Below are 5,253 nucleotides of genomic sequence, written 5' to 3'. Positions count from 1 at the left end.
CTATTTCGATCGTTTTATCTCTCTAGACATTAAATATTTTCACCCTTATGCGTGTGCCGCCAACGGATACTGGATATACTTAACTTTACATTATATCGTGGAGGACTAACACTGGAAACCTCTCCTACTCGTTACCAGATACTTATATATCTATATTATATATATATATATATATTATATATTATATATATAGATATGATATATATATTATATTTATACAGTATATACATAGATATTTACATATATATTACATCATACATATATATAGATACTAATTAGATATATATATATACTATATATATATATAATATTATATATATAATATTTATGTATATATATTACATAGTATATAGATACTATTATAACATATATTATATACATACATATATAAATATATATATATATATATATGTATATATTATCTATATACATATCTCCTCCCACTTCTCCATATTTTCATGTTTTTTTTTTCCGTTCGAATTGTTCTTACCTTTCGAAAGTAAATAAAATTTTCCAAAAAAACTACATATTTCTTCCAGAGAATTTAAAGTACGTAATGAGCTGGTATGGTTGACTCAGTACTACAATTTTATTTCAATTAGAGTATTGAGAGAAACGGAGAAGCCCTAAGATATGACTTTTTTATGAACAGGTGGTACGGGGCGCCATATGTGGTTAAAACAAGAAAATGATGGCTTCGTATCATAGGGTTAAGGATATATGATTGGTACAGTGAAGTAAGCTTGCTTTAAATCACTTCCCTGGCCATGGAAGAAAAGGGGGTATTTTATGGTTATGTTTTATTGTTTGTTTTGTTCTGTTTACCACCATGACTTATAACTGCTAAAGAAGAAAAATACGTTCTGTTGGACTGCACTGCAGACTCCGGTAAAATGACAACGAAGGTATTCTCTGTTCTTGACCACAGATGACAATGTCAGGTCTCATGATTTTCTGTTTATTTCCCACAAACCCATTGTTGCTGATGTTGCTCAAGTAGTACTATCGCGAAGCGTTACATTACGACTTTATTCCCCACAGATTTATACATTTTTGATTCTCAAGAATTCATTACATCTCGTCCAATTTTGTGTCCTTGTATACATGAATGTCCTGAATATTTTTTTTTCAATTAAGCATATATTTGTTCAGCCGTCCAAATGTTCTATGCAACTTCCTGATAAAACGTTCTTACTTTTCAGATTCTGTCTTGGCTTGACTTATCTGTTTAGACATACAGCAAGATGGCTCGATTCCAATCTCTAGACATCGTCTGACTTTCTTACTTGCTCGCTAAATTAGGACATTATTGTCTCAGGAGTCATCATGCTAGTCTTAGCTTTTTTCTATTTTTGGTTTTCACGAACGACTGGTGTCGCTTGCAGTCATCTGTTTGTCAATCTTCCTTACATAGTAGGTTTCTGTTTAAGGGCTGCAAATCTTTTACAAAGACATCTTACAATATTATAGAACATCGCCGTATCATCTGGTGTTTGGCACTTCAAGGGATTTATTTGTTTTTCTCACAATCGATTTTAATGCAATATAGAGTCCGGAGAGGATTTGGAGTTTTTTTTTTTCTGCTTCAGATGTTGTAGGTTTTACGCCTTCCCGTCCCCCCCCTACCCCAGACAAAAAAATGTCAAGTATTTTTTTTTTTCTTCTTCTTCTTCTTCTTGCTTATTTCTCGCCTCTTGGGATTTGCTCATGTTAGCGTTTACTTTGTTTCCCAGTTTGTTGTGCCAGGAGGTATATATATATATATATATATATATATATTTTTTTTTTTTTTTTTTTTTTTTTTTTTTTTTTTTCATGAGAGCATTATATTACATAATCTATTTTAGAGGCGAATTCTTTCCAGATATAAAAAGGCTAATCCTCCTCCACGCCTTTTCTTGTTAGCTTATAGTCATTGGTTTTAATTTCTCAATATTCTGTGTCGCAATTAAGGTCTTTGTTTATATTGCACTTCCATTATCTACAATGTTATTTGTTGTAAAAGCGTATCCTTGCTCAGCGCACAATCATTTCCCCGAGTTGGACCTTCGCCCGATGGGGCGGTGGGCGTTCCCTCGGTCGTTTCTGGACTAACAAGTTTGCTTCTTGTCGCTATATGATCTACAAGTTTTTCCATCTACAACTTTTCCCTGTTTTCTTTCAGTCTATGTATCATATTATTTTGTATTTTTTTTTTCATAGTTTCTGTCAAGTGTTATCCATACTCCTTTTATATTTCCTTTTTCCTGGAGCTTCATATTTTCTCCAATTAGCTGCCGTTTTGGTTTTCATTTCCTAGTTTATCCCTAATTGTCTTAGTCGCAAATCCTCCTTCAAATATTTCCTTCTCTAAAAACACTCTCAATGTTTCATGAAGTTGTAAAATTGTTATAATATCATATTCTATTTCCATGTTATTTGCTTTCTCTTTTCAGGATTATTGTCTTCACCTTCCTCTATATTGTATATGAACACTGTTTACTCTGAATGTCTCATCCTTTTTCCTGTAACTGCCAACCCATAAGACAGCCTCATTAGCTGCTGTCTTTTGTTTTGTGTTTGAGCCATTCGTGATTTGCTTTACTATATTCTGCTTCACTATTTTTAGAAAAAAAAATGTTGGTGTCATGTTTGCGTTGTGGGTTAATGGACTGATTCTTTTGCTTTTATACGTAAATTCTTTGTCTTCACTTTTGTATTATTTTCTTTGAAAGCCTTTTCTTCTTCCTTTTTTGTACTCAACAGGTAATGATACATTTTTCCTTTTTAGTTTTTTTTTTTTTTTTTTTTATCTTCTTCTTTTGCTCTTGTTTCGTTCCCCGGATTCCACCTGAGCATTTTTATCTGAATCTTGGAATCTACCAGTAGGTCTTTTAGAAATACATTCTCATTCACTTTTTTTTTTTTTCTTGTATTATTTTCAACATGTACATTTCCTCTTTTACTTAGAAATCTCCTTTACATATGTCACATCACACATTGTGTTTTGATTATTTACTTACATGACTCATTTCCTTTATCTCTTTTTTTTAATTTGTTTACTTCCACTACTAAGCTATATTCTTGCACATGTGTTGCCATTTTCAATTCTGATTAGCTCCCGCAATCCTCTCTCCACCAACGGTTAGACCACTAATTACCAGTTCTCCAACATTTCCTGTTGCATATGCATCATGACTTAAATCCCCGTTTTAGCTCTATAGATAAACATTTTCACGTTTGTGATTTTTTTTTTTTCACGAGTTTGCCATAAAATTGTTTTTATTACATTTTAATCGTAAAATTTCTTTTTAAAACCTTAGAGGTCTCCGTTTGTGTCCCTGATTCTTTCTTTCTTGTTGTTTTTTATTCTGATTTGTTTCTTCATTTATCTTCACTATTATCTTCTCGATCATTCAGTTCCGTGCACACTTTATCAACCTATGTCCATTTCCCACCAGTTTCTTTGGAGGCAGCGATGACATTTTTTTTTTTTTTAAAGCAACAGCAAGCAATCCAATCTGTTTTGCATCTCTTTCTCTCTCTCTCTCTCTCTCTCTCCTCTCTTTAATATTCTCATATATATATATAGATATAATATTATATATATATACTATTATATATATATATATATGCTATATATATAGTGTATATACATATGTGTTTATATATATATATGTATATAGTAGAGTTATATACAATGATCGTATGTATATATATATATATATAATATATATTATATATATATATATATACGATTATATACATATATGTGTATATAAGTATGTATATATATATGTATATGTGTATATATATATATATATATATATACATGTGTATATGTATATGTGTGTGTGTGTGTGTGTGTGTATGTGTGTGTGTGTGTGTGTGTGTGTATGTGTGTGTGTGTGTGTGTGTGTGTATACATACATATATACATACATACATATATGTATATATATTTATATATACATATATATATATATATATATATATATATGTATATACACACACACATATATATAATCTAGGTACTACTGCAATCAAATGGCTCTCCACAGCCTTCACTGACATACTAAACCACTCTGATTACCCTAGAATCTGGAAACAAGCAAAGATAATAGCAATTTTAAAGCCAGGAAAACCAGCAACCGACCCAAAAAGTTACCGAACTGTATCACTTCTATGGTGCTCCTTCAAACTACTGGAATGAATAATGCTCAAACGCTTGACCCCTCTCCTAGACCCACACATTCCCCCCCAACAAGCAGGATTCAGGGCAGAAATACCACAACGCAGGCTCTAGCACTAACTTCTTACATAGAGACTGGATACGAAATGAAAGCTAAAACAGGAGCAGTCTTTATAGACCTAACTGCAGCATACGATACAGTATGGTACGATGGTCTAATGATGAAACTTGCCCAATTCATCCCCTGCAAGAAAACCCTCGAGCTCCTGAACAAAATGTCCGGAAACAGAACATATGTCGTCTGCTTGGGTAAGAACACAAGTAGAAGCAGGAAAATAAGAAATGGAGTCCCTCAAGGATCAGTCTTGGCTCCAACACTCTTCAATATATACATCAGCGATATGCCCACCACAACATCTAAAAAAAATTGGATATGCTGATGACTTTGCAATAGCCCATCAATCAAGCAACACAGACCAGTTAGAGAACACAATCAATACTGACATCCAATCAGTACATAATTTCTTTGAAAAGTGGTACCTCCAAATGAACACCAATAAAACGGTATCAACCTTGTTTCACTTAAACAATAAGCAAGCTGACAAAACTCTGGACATAAGAGTAAATAACCAAACACTCTCGACTGATTCAAATCTAAAATACCTAGGGATAACCCTCGACAGGACTTCAACATATAAAAAACACATATAAAATACTGCAAACAAACTAAACAAAAGGAACCACATGGGGAGCTAAACAATCGGTGCTTAAAACGGCTGCACTCGTATGGGCACAGAGTGCACATGCATCAAAAATTGACACGTGACTAAATTCAACTATGCGAATTACATCTGGAGCCATAAAATCAACACCAGTCATATGGCTGCCAACAATGAGTGGCATAGCACCACCAAACCTCCGCCGAGAGGACGCCACCCAAAAACAACACCAACGTATAGAAAATCTCCCAGCAGATACACCACGGAAACAAATTATGGAGGAAGCCCCAACGACATCGAAGTTTAAATCAAGAAGACCATTCTTCAAAACAAGAATAGAAAATTTCAAATTAAAAGAAGCCT

General features: G+C 33.2%; 1 protein-coding gene across 1 annotated transcript in view; it reads left to right on the top strand.

Moving 5' to 3' along the window:
- The window catches only part of LOC122267606 (furin-like protease 2), a gene marked incomplete in the record, with an annotated part of 326,186 nt that overhangs the window by 292,362 nt on the left and 28,571 nt on the right, over positions 1-5,253 (top strand).

Source organism: Penaeus japonicus, unplaced genomic scaffold, assembly GCF_977035675.1.
Source record: "Penaeus japonicus unplaced genomic scaffold, GWHDUDI00000001_assembly GWHDUDI00000008, whole genome shotgun sequence".
Classification (NCBI taxonomy): Eukaryota; Metazoa; Arthropoda; class Malacostraca; order Decapoda; family Penaeidae; genus Penaeus; species Penaeus japonicus.
Note: the sequence above shows the minus strand (reverse complement) of the source record. Positions and strands in the feature narration are given on the sequence as shown.